This window comes from Heterodontus francisci, chromosome 8 (assembly GCF_036365525.1).
Source record: "Heterodontus francisci isolate sHetFra1 chromosome 8, sHetFra1.hap1, whole genome shotgun sequence".
NCBI classification, from domain to species: domain Eukaryota; kingdom Metazoa; phylum Chordata; class Chondrichthyes; order Heterodontiformes; family Heterodontidae; genus Heterodontus; species Heterodontus francisci.
In genome coordinates, this window is record NC_090378.1 from 37013927 (window position 1) to 37032218 (window position 18292).

The following is an 18292-nucleotide window of genomic DNA, read 5'->3' on the forward strand; positions in this document are numbered from 1 at the left end:
GCACTGAAATAAATGTGTCAGTGTATTGTCCCATGAGCTGGTAACCATTGTTTATGGACCTACAATAAAGTACGTTCCAGATTAAAGGCACACCCCAGTCCTCCGACTTCCCGAGTGTGGAAAACTCGAGACCAGTCACCATGATCTGACTCCAAGCTATTGTCATAATCCCCGTTGGGGACAGGTGCATAATAGCAGTCACAGGCTGAGAACAGGAAAAATTTCAATCTTCTTAGGAAGCCTCTGGAGGGTATTTTGGAAGGACTGAGTATGGATTAGAAAATTGCGATTAAAAATAGCTTGTCACATATTTCAGGTTTTTTCTATTCCTCAAAGATGACTCTATGAATATCTCTATTTAATGAAGGAGTTTGAGTATTGTTACCTTAGAACATTAGATTAATTATGGTTTAATGTTAAAATGAAAACATTCACATTTCTTTCCTTTGCTATTTAGTGAAAGTCTTTTCTCTTGCGTTCATGTGCTCAATGCAGTCTTTGGTTTAAACTAGATACCAGTGAATGCAGACAGACACTGCACAGATATAGCTCGAAGGAAAAGTTTTTGACTGATAAGCTGCCAGGATACTTTAAAAAAAAAAGTACAAATATTTTGCTTTTGAAATTTCCTCACCTATACTCCATTGGTTTTTGGTGGAACATAGTCAATAGGAACTCCATAAATCATTTTTAATGCACTAAAACAGATGGTCAAGTTAACAGATCTAATTCCAAAATATTTGTGAACTTCTCATTTCCTTAAACCATTCTCCCTTTCACTTTTGCTTCCATTTTCTGTTAAATTATATCTCATCTTTGATCAGTTTGACCTTTTAACCTCTGCCAATAAGAGATACGGCAATAAGTCTGCTCCAGTACAAAAACAAGAAATGCTGGATTCACTCAGCAGGTCTGGCAGCATCTGTGGAAAGAGAAGCAGAGTTAACGTTTCGGGTCAGTGACCCTTCTTCGGAACTGACAAATATTAGAAAAGTCACAGATTATAAACAAGTGAGGTGGGTGTTGGGCAAGAGATAACAAAGGAGAAGGTGCAGATTGGACCAGGCCACATAGCTGACCAAAAGGTCACGGAGCAAAGGCAAACAATATGTTAATGGTGTTTTGAAAGACAAAGCATTAGTACAGATTAGGTGTGAATATACTGAATATAGAACATCAGCAAGTGCAAACCTGAAGAAAAACAACCTGAAAAAAACAGTGGGTAAGCAAACTGAACAAACTAAGATGAAATGAAATAAATGCAAAAAATGTAAAAAGGAATGCAAAAAAAAGGAAGAAAAATTAACTAAAAATGAAAGTAAAGTGGGGGGCTGTCATGCTCTGAAATTATTGAACTCAATGTTCAGTCCGGCAGGCTGTAGTGTGCCTAATCGGTAGATGAGATGCTGTTCCTCGAGCTTGCGTTGATGTTCACTGGAACACTGCAGCAATCCCAGGACAGAGATGTGAGCATGAGAGCAGGGGGGAGTGTTGAAATGGCAAGCAACCGGAAGCTCAGGGTCCTGCTTGCGGACTGAGCGGAGATGTTCCGCAAAGCGGTCACCCAGTCTGCGCTTGGTCTCCCCAATGTAGAGGAGACCACACTGTGAGCAGCGAATACAGTATACTACATTGAAAGAAGTACAAGTAAATCGCTGCTTCACCTGAAAGGAGTGTTTGGGGCCTGGGATAGTGAGGAGAGAGGAGGTAAATGGGCAGGTGTTACACCTCCTGCGATTGCAGGGGAAGGTGCCCTGGGACGGGGACGAGGTGGTGGGGGTAATGGAGGAGTGGACCAGGGTGTCGCGGAGGGAACGATCCCTTCGGAATGCTGACAGGGGAAGGGAGGGGAAGATGCGACTGGTAGTGGCATCACGCTGGAGGTGGCGAAAATGGCGGAGGATGATCCTTTGGATATGGAGGCTGGTGGGATGAAAAGTGAGGACAAGGGGAACCCTGTCACGGTTCTGGGAGGGAGGGGAAGGGGTGAGGGTAGAGGTGCGGGGAATGGGTCGGACACGGTTGAGGGCCCTGTCAACCACAGTGGGGGGAAATCCTCGGTTGAGGAAAAAGGAGGTCATATCAGACGCACCGTCATGGAAGGTAGCATCATCAGAGCAGATGCGTCGGAGACGGAGAAACTGGGAGAATGGAATGGAGTCCTTACCGGAGGTAGGGTGTGAAGAAGTGTAGTCGAGGTAGCTGTGGGAGTCAATGGGCTTATAATGGATATTGGTAGACAACCTATCCCCAGAGATGGAGACAGAGAAGTCGAGGAAGGGAAGGGAAGTGTCAGAGATGGACCATGTAAAGGTGAGAGAAGGGTGGAAATTGGAAGCAAAGTTGATAAAGTTTTCGAGTTCGGGGCGGGAGCAGGAAACGGCACCGATACAGTCATCAATGTACCGGAAAAAGAGTTGGGGGAGGGGGCCTGAGTAGGACTGGAACAAAGAATGCTCGACATATCCCACAAAAAGACAGGCATAACTAGGACCCATGCGGGTACCCATAGCGACACCTTTTACTTGAAGGAAGTGCGTGGAGTTGAAGGAGAAGTTGTTCAATGTGAGAACAAGTTCAGCCAGGCGGAGGAGGGTGGTGGTGGATGGGGACTGGTTGGGCCTCTGTTCCAGGAAGAAGCGGAGAGCCCTCAAACCATCCTGGTGGGGGATGGAGGTGTAGAGCGATTGGACGTCCATAGTGAAGAGGAGGCGGTTGGGACCAGGAAACTGGAAATTATCAAAATGACGTAGGGCGTCAGAAGAGTCACGGATGTAGGTGGGAAGAGACTGGACCAGCGGAGAAAAGATAGAGTCTAGATAGGAAGAAATAAGTTCAGTTGGGCAGGAGCAGGCTGACACAGTCTGCTCCAGTATACTTGTTATACTATATATACACTAACCCTTATTCATGCCTTTGTTCCTGTAGACATGACGATTCCAACATGCTTCTTTCTGGCTGGTCTCCCACATTCGATCCACCATAAACTTGAGGTCGTCCAAATTCTGCTGCCCATGTCTTAACTCGCATCAAGTCGCGTTCACCTATCATCTTCGTCTTCTCCGTCAGTCCCTCAGGAACGAGGATGACTTTCTTCCACTCCGGGGTTGTGGGTCCTTAGGTGACTGAATAGTCCAATTCTGGATCCGCACACTCTGCCACAGGTGGGGCAGATGGTGTTTGGTGAGGCGAGTGAATGGGATACTCGAATTTCCGAACACTCTTTCCGCTGTTTGCACTTGGTCGCTGCCTGGGCATATCGATGATGTTCGAACTGGCTAGCACCTTCACGGATGCTTCTTCTCCATTTTGGGCAGTCTCAGGCAAGAGATTCCCACGAATCAGTGGAGATGTCACATTTTTTCAGGGAGGCATTATGGACATCCTTGTAGCGTTTCCTCTGTCCTCCTGGTAGCCTCTTGCTGTGATGGAGCTTGGAGTAGAAAGCTTGTTTTGGGAGTCTTGTGTCAGGCATGTAGATGATGTGGCCCGACCAACATAACTGATTAGCCATGACCAGTGTCTCAATACTGGGGTGTTGGCCTGAGAGAGGACACTGATATTAGAGCGCCTGTCCTGCCACTGAATTTGCGGGATCTTGCGGAGGCATTGCTGGTGATATCTCTCCAGGGCTTTGAGATGTCTGCTTTACAATGTCCGTGTTTTCAAAGCATACAGGAGGGCAGGTAACACTGCGGCCCTGTAGACTATGAGCTTGGTGCCAGGTTTGAGGTCTTTGTCATCAAACACTTTTTTCCTCAGATGACCAAAGGCTGTGCTGGCGCACTGGAGGCGATGCTGAGTTTCATCATCGATGTCTATCTTTGCTGAGAAGAGGCTTCCAAGGTATAAGAATTGATCCACATTGCCCAGTGGTTCGCCGTAGATCTTGATAGTCAGGGGGCAGTGCTGTGCTGCGGGAGTAGGTTGGAAGAGGACCTTTGTCTTCCAGATGTTTAGCTTAAGGCCCATTCTTTCATACTCCTTCATGAATGCATCGATGAGGGTTTGAAGCTCAGCCTCTGAGTGTGCGCATATGCTTGCGTCATCAGCTACTGTAGCTCGATGACAGAGGTTGGGGTGACCTTGGTTCTGGACTGGAGGTGACGTAGGTTAAATAGTTTCCTGCTCATTCTGTAGAGTAGATCTTCTCCGGCAGGGAGCTTCATGGAGATGAGGTGGAATGTTGTGGCGAGGAAGATGGAAAAGAGTGTTGGTGCAATGACACAGCCTTGCTTGACCCCAGTTTGCAGATTACAGCTTGCATGTCATCGTGCAGCAGGTGGAGGATGGTGACAAATTTCTCCGGGCAGCCAAATTTGAGGAGGATGTTCCATAATCCCTCTTGGTTGATAGAGTCGAAGACCTTTGTGGGGTCAAAGAAGGCCATGTATAAAGGTTGCTGCTGCTCCCTACATTTTTCTTGGGGTTGTCTTGCTGTGAAGATCATGGCCACTGTGCCTCTTGATGGATGGAATCCACATTGTGATTCTGGTAGGAGCTCTTCAGCCATAGGTAGGAGGCAGTTGAGAAGGACTCTTGCGATGACCTTCCCTGTGGCGCTCAGCAGGGATACCCCTCTGTAGTTAACGGAGTCGGTCTTGTTGCCTTTTTTGAAGATGGTCACAATTACGGCGTCTTGGAGATCCTCTGGCATGCTGTCCTCCTTCCAGATGAGGGAGATGAGACCATGCATTTGTGTCGAGTGCCTCTCCGCTGTATTTTATAATCTCAGTGGGAATTGTATCTATGCCAATGGCATTATTGCTTTTTAGCTGTCGGATGGCCTTTTTGATCTAGTGTCGAGCTAGGGTTGTGCTGAGGTCATGGCAGGTAGTATGCTGTGGAATGTGGTTGAGGGCACTCGCATTAAGGACTGAGTCATGATTGAGGAGATCTTCGAAGTGCTCCTTCCAACGAGCGCTGACTGCCTCTCTGTCGTTGATCAGCGCCACTGCATTCTTTGCTCTCGGCGGGGTAGGTCCTTGGGTACTTGGGCTGTAAATGGTCTTGACTGCACTGAAGAATCCATGCATGTCGTGGCTGTCAGCGAGTTGCTGTACTTGCTGCGCTCTTTCAGCCCACCACCTGCTCTTTAGGTCACAGGTTTTTTGTTGAACCTCAGCCTTCAATTGTTTGTATACCTGCTTTTTTTCCCTCGAAGTTTGGTGATACTTCCAGTTCAGAAATGCCTTACGCTTGCAAATTAGTAGCTCCTGGATCTCCTGGTTGTTCTCGTCAAACCAATCTTGATGTTTCCTGGTTGAGAAACCAAGAGTATCTTCGCAAGTGCTGATTATGGTAGCTTTGAGGCATTGTGGCCATTCAGTGGTTTCTGTCCATTGAGCGTTGCCAAGTTGCTTGTAAGACGCTGCCTGAATAGGTCTTTCTTCTCAGAGTCCTTGATACCATTGACATTGATTTTGCTGCAGCAGTGCTTCTGCTGCCGCTGATATTTTTGTCCTGGGTTTATGGAGATAGTAGCTCGGATTAGGCGATGGTCAGTCCAGCAGTCATCGGCTCCTATTATGGCATGGGTGATGCGAACATCCTTGCGGTCCTTCACTTGGGCAATGATATAGTCAAGCAAATGCTAACGTCAGGAGCAAGGGTGCTGCCATAAGGTCTTGTATTTGTCTCCTATCACACCTGTGTTTACTGACCTACATTAGCTCTTGGTCAAGCAACGTGTTGATTTTAAAATTCTCATCCTTGTTTTCAAATCCCTCCATGGCCTCGCCCCTCTCCATCTCTGTAATCTTCTCCAGCCTCACCAACCCTCCGAGATATCTGCGCTCCTCTAATTCTGACCTCTTGAGCATCCATGATTTTAATCACTCCACCATTGGTGGCTTTACCTTCAGTTGCCATGGCCCTAAGCTCTGGAATACCCTCCTCACACCTTTCTGCCTCTCTACCTCACTTTCCTCCTTTAAGACAATCCATAAAACCTACCTCGTTGACCAAGCTTTTGGTCATCTGACCTAATATCTTCTTTTGTGGCTCGGTGTCATATTTTGTTATATAATGCTCCTATGAAGTGCCCTGGCATGTTTTATTGCATTAAAGGCACTATTATAAATATAAGTTGTTGGTTAGAAAATGCTGAGGTGTGTGCATTGTTGACATCATTGTTTTCCCCTTATCCCTCCTTTTCTGAAGACGGTGGCTTGTGTTAATGTAAAGTTCTATGGGTTGCAACAATTCTCCAATTACTCACCTTAATTTATGTTTTCAGACTATGCGTGAGTTGTTTGAACTTGAAAGTGCCACAACTGAGGCAGTTTTGATCCTTTTAACATTCTGATCATTACCTTGGCTATTTTGTCTGATGAAATCTCTTAGAATCACTAAAATACATTTTTATTACCCCACACAAATAGTCCAAATGTGTGTGTTATTGGTGTATTTTCTGCTTTGCTGGTGTTGCTAGTTTCAGTCATCCATCTTAGCTAGAGAGACAGATGATACCAGCTGGGGCTATTGGAATTCAGTATGGTTTGTTACTTTTCGACAGAAGGTGGGAGACTGTTTCGTACATATATGGCTAATGATTATGACTAATTTATCTGAACCGGAAATATGCTGCAGCCTGTGTCTAAATATTTGTCATTTAAAAAACTGTGTAATTTTAATAAATAATTCTTCTGTCTTATGAATGTTGGTGATCAATCAATCACTAATGAAGTTGGATTTACAGTTACTTGAGCACATGTATAAACATCAACCACGACATATATATAAAATGCTGGAATACATGCCAGTGCAATTGTACATTTTGTATGTAGCACTTACAAGCCCATACCTTCATGAGTCTGTTGGCATAACTGCATATTGGTAAAGCAGATCTACAGATTTCAGCGCCAATGGTTACTGATGGGGGAATAGTAATAGGTGGGCAGAGGTTAATCTACCTTTTTTTGAGGTGGTGCTTATAGCAAGTTAATTCATAACATAATTGAGTACTGAGCACCACATCCTTGTGAGTTTCTTCATAAATTTCTCTGGCAGACACTGGCATGTCGTTTGTGTATGTAAAGTAATTTATAGGTAACTCATGGGCAAAAATACTGAAGATACTGTGCTTGCATCTTCCCCACTGTATCAGCCTGGGCTTTACTGCCAGGCTGTCCTATGTGATTGATAAAGGTGTTGGACTTCTTATATAGGCCAGTAGACTGCTCGGTACTCTCTCAGGTCAAGGCAGAAAATGGATATTATGTTCTATTGATATGCCTCCCAGGGGCTTGACCTGATTTTGAGGCTTCATTATGGCGAATGGGGAGGGGAGTGTGAGTGAGTGGGAGATGCATTTCCTTGCTGATGAAAGTGACGTTGTGCAGGTTCATTCTCAGCAATTCTTCAGCATAGATCCATCGTGAAGGGAATTGGGACCAGGGGATCTTAGAACCTTTTGTGATTTAGATCGCTGCCCAGAATTGTATGATTTTAGAGCAGGATCAGACTTGTGCAGAAGCCTAGCAGTTTAGCTTCACACTCACCATCTTTTCTTAGAGAGGGATCAAATCTATGGAGGTTATGTGGGGTGGGGTATGTTGGTGTATGAACTTTATTTGACCCCCTTTCATTCTATTGTGAATAATTGTCAGGGTGTGTCAGCTATGGCTCAGTTGGTAGCAGTCTTGACTCTGAGTCAGAGGGTAGTGGGTTCAAGTCTCCCACTCCAGAACTTGAGCACGAAAATAAAGGGTGACACTCCAGTGCATTACTGAGGGAGTGCTCCACTGTTGGAGGTGCTGTCTTTTGGATGAGATGTTAAGCTGAAGCCCATTCTGTCCTCTCAGGTGGATGTAAAAGATCTCATGGCACTATTTCAAAGAAGAGCAGGGGGGTTATCCCTGATGTCCTGGCCAATATTTATCCCTCTATCGACATGGTAAACACAGATTGTTTGCTTATTATCACATTGCTCTTTGTGTGACATAGATTGGGACCTGAATATTGAAGGGTACTTGACATTTAGGAAGGACAGGAAGTTAAGAAAAGGTGGAGGGTGGCTCTTAATTAATGATGGTATTAGCACATTAGAGAGGGATGAATTAAATGTAGAAGCAGTTTGGGTAGAGATGAGAAATGATAAAGGCAAGTGGTTACTTGGGGGAGTGGTGTACAGGCCCCCTAACTAACTACACGGTAAGAGAGAGTATAAAGGAAAAAATAATGGGAGCTTGTCAGAAAGGTATGGCGATAATCATGGCGATTTTAATCTACATATAGACTGGAAAAATCAGATGGGCAAAGGTAGCCTAGATGAGGAATTCATAGAATGTTTTCGGGTTAGTTTCTTAGAGCAGCATGTTCCGGAGCCAACCAGAGAGCAGGCTATACTAGACCTGGTATTATGCTATGAGATAGGATTAATTGATGACCTCATAGTGAAGGTGCCCCTAGGTAGCAATGACCATAATATGATTGAATATTACATTCAGTTTGAGGGAGAGAAGAATGGGTCCAGTATAGTATTTTAAAGTTAAATAAGAGCAATTATGAGGGCATGAAAGCAGACCTAGCTAAAGTGAATTGGCAAATTAGATTAGGGACTACTGCTGCTCCTAATTTGTATGTTCATATGCATCTTCTACATTACAACAGTGACTACACTTCAAAAGTACTTCATTGGCTGTAAACGCTTTGGGACATCCTGTGGTTGTGAAAGGCGCTATATAAATGCAAGTTTTTTTTCATAGAAATATGTTGGTGAATACCACAGGTTTATTATTTTAAAGGCAAAATGCATACCAATTGAAAGCAGAGGCAGATGTAGGATTAGGGGAAAGAACAGACAGTGGAATTAGTTTTGGATTTGTCTTGCAAAAAGTAGACACAGACCTGATGGGCTGAATACCTTTTTCTATGCTCCAGACTTTTATGATTTGACTTTAAAATGTTAGATGTGCACAGCAATATTTGTAGGCCTAAGACATTTCAGTTGATCCTGTTAGTCTACAGAAATAAATATTGGTTGAGAAAAAGTTAGTTGAAAGTCTACAGTGCATTAACGGGGTGACATTGCCCCTTGGGCTTGTATCATTGTGGCATTCTGATTTAAAACTTCCACTGTAAAGGAAGAACTGCAGCATGTGCTAAACCTGTGAAATCCAAGAGGTAGTCCATGGACTAAAAGCAACCACTGAGCTTTTTAATCTGGCCCATATAGCTCCTGCAGTTCCCCCCTTTGCATTTGGGAACAAAGCCAATTTTGGCACTGTAAAGTTGTTTAAAGTTCCTGACTATAGAGGACTGGAAATGGTTGTTCCCTAGTTGGTAACCAGTTAGGAAGCAGTCTTTACCAGTCCTCCAGGTCCACCTGAAGCATCTTTCCTGCTCTAGTGAATCGAGTCAAATCTCCCTAGAGTTCTCAGAAGCAAGGCTTCTTTATTGAAGATAATGGAAATTTTTGTAAACTATAGTATGACTTGAAAGGTGGTGGTGAAGGAAGAGAAAAGTAATCCAGAGGAGGAAAGAGAAAATAGAGAGCACCAGAGAACAAAGAGGGACAGAGAGACGAGACAGACAAAAAGAACCAGAAAAGGCCCAAAGGGTATAGAGGAAGAACAAGTGGACAGTGAAGGAACTAGGCTTTGATGGGGTGGGGCATCATATGGCTTTTGTTTATTGTATAAAATTAACTTGTTTTTATATAGCACCTTTCACATTGTCAGGATATCTAAAGTGCTTCCTAGCTAATGAATTGCTTTTAAAGCGGTCATTTTTGGTTTATAGACAAATGTGATAGCCAGTTTGTGCATAGCAAAGTCCCAGAATTCTCTTTTCACATCAATTTTCTTCCCACCTCTCCTAAAGAGAGTAACTGCTTGCTCATTATTATTCCATAGATGTATTCCACTACTTTGCCCAAGTGGCCATTCATTTCTGAGAAAGAAAAAGGAAGACTCGCATTTCTATAGCACCTTTCATGACCTCAGGGTGTCCCAAACAGCTTTACAGCCAAGAAGTACTTTTGAAATGTAGTCACTGTTGAAACATAGGAAACATGACTGCTAATTTGTACATATCAAGGCCCACAAACAGCAATGTGGTAATAACCAGATAATCTGTCTTTGTGATATTGATTGAGGGATAAATATTGGCCAGGACACCAAAGATAACTCCCTCTGCTCTTCAAAACAGCGTCATGGGATCTTTTGCATCCACCTGAGGGGGCAAACAAGGCCTAGGTTTAAAGTCTCATCTGAAAGATGGCACCTCTAACAGTGCAGTACTCTCTCAGTACTGCACTGGAGTGTATAAGCTTTGATAGTGAGCGTTGGCAGACTTCTTGATTGCAGGAGGCATTGTTAAGCTTCCACGTTAGAACTTAATTCCACACAAGTGTAGGGCTGATTTTCTCTCTGACACAGGTTTGCTGCCAGGAATGGGAGAAGGCGGAGTTTCTGCTGCCTCTGCGGTGGTCCCGACCCACTTTCCTGCTTGGGGCTCATCTATTCTGCAGTGCAAGTTCCAGCCAATATCTCCGATATACAGTGTGAATCTGTCGACACTAATAAAATAAGGTGAGTGGCACAGCAAAAGAGTGAGTATGACTTAAATGGGACAGATGCCCTAAGACAAAAGGTGAGAATTTACTAGCCTCTGGGTGACAGGCTAGGAGATTGTGGTGGGGGGGTGGTGCTGGTAAATTGCCAGGGAGCTGCATGAGAAAGGATCCCTGATGCTATCCTGCTGCTGGGCCATTTTACCTGCAGCAGGAATGGCGATGGCTCGGCCGTCCATCGACTGGAGGCGGGTGCCCAATTTTCCCGGCTGCTGGCATTTTGCCAGTGGCTGAATGGCCCCCCCCTGCATGTGGGGAGGCAGCCTCCCAGCGGCTTCCTTGGGGTGGGGGGGGGGCATTACATTCAGAGGCTTCATGGCTCAAGGAGGTGGCCTTCAGAGGCAAATAACAAACCTGGGGCCTGAATGCCACTGCTAGAGGGGTTACCCCTTTAATTGCCAGGGCCTGCCTGCCTAGCCCCAGCGGAGAAAAAAAATTTCCAACTCCCCTGTGAGGGTGCCTCAAAATGGAGGTGTCCAATTGTTCTCCTTGCAGCCTCAGTAGTGGCCAACTTTCTTGGCAGCACTGCCAAGGCTGCAGAGCTACCAGCCCTCTGGGCCAGCAGTGTGGACAGCCAGCACGCCGGCAGCCAATTGAGAGGCATGGTGAGATTCCCAGTGCTATAACAAGGTATACTGCCATCTCTCTCCTGGCATTCTCTGGGGTTAACACTGAAAGTGATGGTAAAGAGAGAAATTAACTGGGTTCTTTGGCTCCACTTCCCTGTCATTGATATGTGACAGTTTGGTCGATGTATGGCTGACCAACTTCTCTTTTGGAGGAAGATTCCTGACAGTGGTGAAGGGGTGGGAAGGCAATAGGCTTTCTGCCCCAATTTCCATTTCATACTACCTCTGTACCATCTGAAGTCAGGTGGGGCTTGCCAGAAAATTCCAGGCTATAATTTCAGCAGGAGTTACTGCACAGAGATCGGGAACAGGACTCCTAGTTAATTTTCATCTCCTCACCCTGGAAGATGAGTTAGTAGCATAGCCTGGAGGTATATGTTACCCTAGATTAGAAATTGTGTGAGGAAATGTCACCTTGCCCTGGAATTAAAACAAGGAGAGGAGGAACCAAACCTCTAAATACAACTACCATGTTAAACCATAAAGAAAAGGCGTTCAGAATTTAGGTTCAGTTCAACTTTGGAGCAATCGGATTTGAGTTATACTCATTACTTATACAATAGATTTGCACTTTAAGTCACAATAAATCAGCACTGAAATAGGCGTTTCGTTTATTTTTTTTAACTGAATTTTTAAAACTGGCCATTTGGTCACTATGCATAGGTGTTAAACGAACATAAATAGTGAAGATATTTAAAACAGGATTAGAAAAACTGTTCCAGTGTAGACTACATCAGATGTGGAACAGAAGACATGGACATTACTGAATTACAAAGTGAAATTTGGAGACAGTGGTTTTGACTGGATCTAAAAATGATTGAGGCAAGAACAGATGAAAAGCATGCTGATCATTTAGACAGTGGGAATAGTGGAATCCTGGAGTAATGAAGTATTTCTTAGAATATCGTAGGTGGCATGTTAAACACACCTTGAATACGACCAGATGCAGTGTGCATATAAAATCTGAAAAAATGGAGAAAACTTTCACAAAGAGACTGTGTCAGGGACAGAATATACATTGGATTTCTGGGTATCTGAGTTTGACTCAGACAACACTGGTGTCTTACAGCCCTCCTGTTTGATGGTTGAAGCCTCATGCTTTGCTGGCTTTAAATTAGATAGTCTAGTTGATACAGAGTCTGAATACTCCTGGTTGTCGGAAGAACTTAATGAATCACTCATATCTGGGCAAACAACAGCAGATTGCTTTTCATCGAGTTCCACCACATATTTGTGAATATCAGCACATTTTTCATCCAGGAAAAAAGAGGTTGGGAAGACTTGCTGTCGGGATTTCTCAGTATTTAAGGAACACCGATGATTGGCTTGTTCTTTATTAGTCTGACTGTGCAGGGAACTGGCTTCACCAGAGGCAACATCAACTGGTGACTTGGGGAAAGGCTTGTTTCCAATCTGCATACGATTACAGTCACCTGCTTCACGATTAAGCATACTTGGTTCTTCCACTATCTTCTTGTATCTTACTGGTAATATGGTGCGAGTTTTCCAAATCTTTCTTTTCTTGCATTCCTCATTTCCTGAGCAATATAGTCTAGTTTTAATGGATAAATTACTATTGTTCTTAATCCAGTGTAGTAATGGATGGTACACTTTTCCCCCATATTTCATGGCATTCACCCATTCTGTTATCTCTTTTTTCCGGTTTCTGGTCCTCCTCAAGTGAAACAGACAACAGGTGACAGTTGCTAAGATCATACATGCTCCAAAGGTGATGAAAAAGGGACAAACCCAATCTGAAAATAAAATAAATATGTATATTCTTGTATTTTTGTATAACATATAAAAACAAGTTAAAATGTTGACTTATTTCTGTCTTCAGTGCTGTGTAGAAATGCTTTCACTATATTCTAGATATTTCAGCCTTCCTTAGATTCTCACTGAATGAGAGTACCATCTCTCTCATTTTGCATTTCAAATAACAACGACCACAACTTACATTTATACAACAACTTTAACATAGTAAAATGTCCCAAGGCACTTCACAGGAGGGTTATCAAATAAAATTTGACACTGACCCACCTAGAGATATTAGGGCAGGTGACCAAAAGCTTGGTCAAACAGGTAGCTTTTAAGGAGCATTTTACAGGAGGAGAGAGGTGGAGAGGTTTAGGAAAGGAATTCCAGAGCTTAAGCCTCGGCAGCTGAAAACACGGCCATAAAGGGACTGAGTTCCGAAGAAGGGTCACTGACCCGAAATGTTAACTCTGCTTCTCTTTCCACAGATGCTGCCAGACCTGCTGAGTGGTTCCAGCATTTCTTGTTTTTATTTCAGATTTCCAGCATCCGCAGTATTTTGCTTTTACTGTAGATTAGAGGCCTGCTTTAGGTCGGGAAAAAGAACCCGACCCGAACCCAACCGAACCACAGTGGGCTGCAGCCCAACCCGGCCCGAGTCCCTCCGATTTTGCACCGAGCCCGACCCGACCTCAACCCGCCACTACTCAGCCCAACCCGACCATCCGTTTACTTACCTTCCTGACACTGAACCTGCAGCGCATGTGCGAGACATCACAGTGACGTCACTCGCTCACTGCGCAGACTCAGTTTCATCCCGGACTCCCAGCTCAGGTAAGTTTTTTTTTTACTTTATAATACTTACCAGTTTAGCACTTAATGTGTGTGTCCGGCCCGATCCGACTTGATCTGGACTTGGTCCGACCTGACCCGAACCCGACACTTCATCGGGTTTGGGTTGGGTAGCAGGCCTCTACTATAGATGACAAATAGGAGGGGGCCAAGGACACATTCTTGGGGGACTCCAGAGGTTACTGGGCAATATCTTTTAAGGTGAATTGAGGCATCATGGAAGAAGGCAGAAAGCTAATACATACATATATTGATTTTTAAAAATTTATTCAGTCATGGCAGATGGGCATCGCTGGCAAGGCCAGCATTTATTACCGATGAAGGGTCACTGACCCGAAACGTTAACTCTGCTTCTCTTTCCACAGATGCTGCCAGACCAGCCGAGTGGTTCTAGCATTTCTTGTTTTTATTTCAGCATTTATTACCCATCATTAACTACCTTTCAGAAGGTGGTGGTGAGCCGCCTTCCTGAACTGCTGCAGTCAATGTGCAGAAGGTGCACCCACATTGCTGTTAGGTAGTGAGTTCCCAGCTTTTGACCCGGTGACAGCGAAGGAACAGTGATATATTTCCAAGTCAGGATGGAGGGGAACCTGCAGGTTGTGATGTTCCCACGTGCATTTTGCTCTTTTTCTGCTAGGTGGTAGAGGTTGTGGGCTTGGAAGGTGCTGTTGAAGGAGCCTTGGCAAGTTGCTGCAGTGCAGGGCTGACCAACCTTTTCAGACGGAGGGTCGCACTGCGAATTTTCCATGGCCCGGGAGGGGGGGGAGTCGGCCAGTGAGCAAATGTTGAAAGATAAAGGCATTAAAAATTTATCTTACAAATAAAAACAACAACAAATGTGCATTTTTGTGAAGAAACTTTAAATGAGAAGACTAATTTATTGACTGACTTTCTCGGCACTATTGAAAACTGATTTAGTGATATACCTGACATTGTTTTTGCTTTAATAAGTAGTCAATCTCTGCCCGCACACTTGATGCAATGATGCAGAATATTCTGGATAGATGTCCATCTTTCAGGAGAGACCTTGATCTCTCCCCCCCTCTCCATGCGCTGTGTGTGTGTGTGTCTCGTTCTCTCTTCCCTCCCCACTCCCCTCTAGGACTAGAGGACACATTGAAAGTTATGTGCAAAAGATGCAGGAGGAATATGAGGAAGCACTTTTTACGCTGCAGTGGCAGGGAACTCGCTGCCCACAAGGGTGGTGGAAGTGGAGACGATCAATGACTTCAAGAGGAAATTGGATGGCTACCTGAGAGAAATCGACTTGCAGGGCTACGGATTGAGCTAGGGAGTGGGACAGACTGCATAGCTTCGTGGAGAGCCGGCATGGGCTCGATGGACAGAATGGCCTCCTGTGCCGTAAGCAAATGACTCTTTTTGAATCTCTCTCCTCTCTTTCTGTCTCCTTCTATGTCCTCCTCCACTCACTCTGGCCCCGCCTCTCTCTCTCTCTGTTTCCCCTTCTCCCTGTCTCTTCCCCTTTCTCCCTCTCTCCACCCTCTCTCTCTCAGTTGCAGAAAGTGGAACGTTCTTTTAAAGTTCTTTTAAAAGAAATCAGTTCTTTTTTCAGATGACACAAAACTGGGTGGGAGGGTGAGTTGTGAGGAGGAGGCAGAGAGGCTTCAGGGTGATTTGGACAAGTTGAGTGAGTGGGCTAATGCATGGCAGATGCAGTATAATGTGGATAAATGTGAGGTTATCCACTTTGGTAGCAAAAAGAGGAAGGCAGGTTATTATCTGAACGGCTATAAACTGAGAGAGGGGAATATGCAGCGAGACCTGGGTGTTCTCGTACACCAGTCGCTGAAGGTAAGCATGCAGGTGCAACAGACAGTAAAAAGGCAAATGGTATGTTGGCCTTCATAGCGAGAGGATTCAAGTACAGGAGCAGGGATGTCTTGCTGCAATTATACAGGGCCTTGGTGAGGCCACACCTGGAATGTTGTGTGCAGTTTTGGTCTCCTTATCTGAGGAAGGATGTTCTTGCTATAGAGGGAATGCAGCGAATGTTTTCCAGACTGATTTCTGGGATGGTGGGACTGACGTATGAGGAGAAACTGAGTCGGTTAGGATTATATTCGCTGGAGTTCAGAAGAGTGAGGGGAGATCTCATTGAAACCTATAAAATTCTAACAGGGTAGATGCAGGAAGGATGTTCCCAATGGTGGGGGAGTCTAGAACCAGGGGTCATAGTCTAAGGATACGAGGTAAACCTTTCAGGACTGAGATGAGGAGAAATTTCTTCACCCAGAGAGTGGTGAGCCTGTGGAATTCGCTACCACAGAAAGCAGTTGAGGCCAAAACATTGTATGTTTTCAAGAAGGAGTTAGATATAGCTCTTGGGTCTAAAGGGATCAAAGGGTATGGGGCGAAAGCGGGAACAGGCTACTGAGTTGGATGATCAGCCATGATCATAATGAATGGCGGAGCAGGCTCGAAGGGCCGAATGGCCTACTCCTGCTCCAATTTTCTATGTTTCAAAAGATCGGTGTCAGTTTCAAAGCTGACAGCCGCTGACATTGGGAGTAGCCGTTTCCCAACAGACTTGGGGTTTCCCCCGGTGGGCTTTAAAAAAAAAGCCAGAATCCGCCAGAAAACTGGCAACGATCTTTTGAAAAACGAACTGACTTTTAGAAGAACCTTAAAAGAGCGTTTCACTCTCTGCAACTGTGTGAGAGTCAGCAGCTGTCACTTGTGAAACTGAAAGTGCAATAGTTTAAAAGCCAATTCTGACAAAGCAAAATTTATAATCTCCAGTCATGGTAAGGATGAGGAATGGCCCCGGGAACAATTTACACCCACGGGCTGGATGGAAACAGTTGGGGGGCCGGATCGTGGCCCGCAGGCCGAATGTTGGAAAACCCTGTTGTAGATGGTACACACTGCAGCCATGGTGCGTTGGTGGTGGAAGAAGTGAATGTTTCAGGAGATGGATGGGGTGTCAATCATGCAGGTTGCTTTGTCCTGGATGGTGTTGAGCTTTTTGAGTGCTGTTGGAGCTGCACTCATCCAGGCAAGTGGAGAGTATCCCATCACACTTGCGCCTTGTAGATGGTGGAAAGGATTCGGGGAGTTAGGAGGTGAGTTACGCATGGCAGAATTCCCAGCCTCTGACCTGCTGCTCTTTTTTTCATTCTTCACTTTTTATTTGGATGTTAAGAAAGCGTAGACTATAGTGATTCAAATATTCAAATCACAGTACCAAAAATGTAATGTTACCAGATTAAGGGCACAGTTATACAAGAGCCCTTTGGTAAATAAATCAATGGTTTCTATTTGGATCAATGGAAAATATGGATTTAAAAAACCCCGACTTTCCATTCATATATGGTTTATAAATCTTGTAGTAGATAATTAAAGTAGTGAGGATATCCAATGCAAACACCTAAACACAGATACAATTTGAAGGTTGGTACTTCCTGTACAACGGTGATATTTCCAAGATGGAGCATATGGAAAACTGTTCAGCTAAGCATAAACGACACCTCAATATCTATATTTCGTGAAGTAGTCTAACCTGCTCTTGTAGCGACAGTATTTATGTGTCTGCTCCTGTTAAGTTTCTGGTCAATGGTGAGTCCAGGATGTTGATGAAGGGGGATTCAGAGATGGCAATGCCGTTGAATGTCAAGGGGAGGTAGTTAGATCCTCTCCAGTTGAAGATGGCACTGCCTAGCACTTACATGGTGCAAATGTTACTTGTCATTTATTAGCTCAAGCCTGAATGTTGTCCAGGTCTTGCTGTATGCGGGCACAGACTGCTTCAATATCTGAGGAGTTGTAAATGGGACTGAACACTGTGCAATCATCAATGAACATCCCCATTTCTGACCTTATAATGGAATGAATCCCATTTATACAGCAGCTAAAAATGGTTGGTCCTAGGACACTACCCTGAGGAAAAGCGATGTCCAGCTATGTCAGACAGAGATGACTGATCTCCAACAACCACAACCATCCTCCTTTGTGCTAGGTATGGCTGCAGCCAGTGGAGAGTTTTCCCCTTTATTCCCACTGACAGTTAACAGTAAATACTAAGACTGTAATTTATTCTTATAATTCAGTTGACATCATTAGCTACAAGCAAAGCATTAATGTATTATGCCTTTATAACAACAGTAATTAGTACTTTGGGACATCAGAAGGCAGTGCAAGTTCTTTCTTTCACCACCACCTCTCTTGACTCCTCCACTGTCTTTCAATTGTCAGACTGCTTCTCCAACAATCAGTACTGGATGAGCAGAAATTTCCTCCAATTAAATATTGGGAAGACCAAAGCCATTGTCTTTGGTCACTGCCAGGAACTCTATTCCCTAGCCATCCCCCTCTCTGGCAACTGTCTGAGGTTGAACCAGTCTGTTCACAACCTTGCTGTTGTATTTGACTCCGAGATGAGCTTCCAATTACATATCCACACCATCACTAAGAACGTCTATTCCACCTCTGCAGCATTGCCCAACTCTGTCCCTGCCTC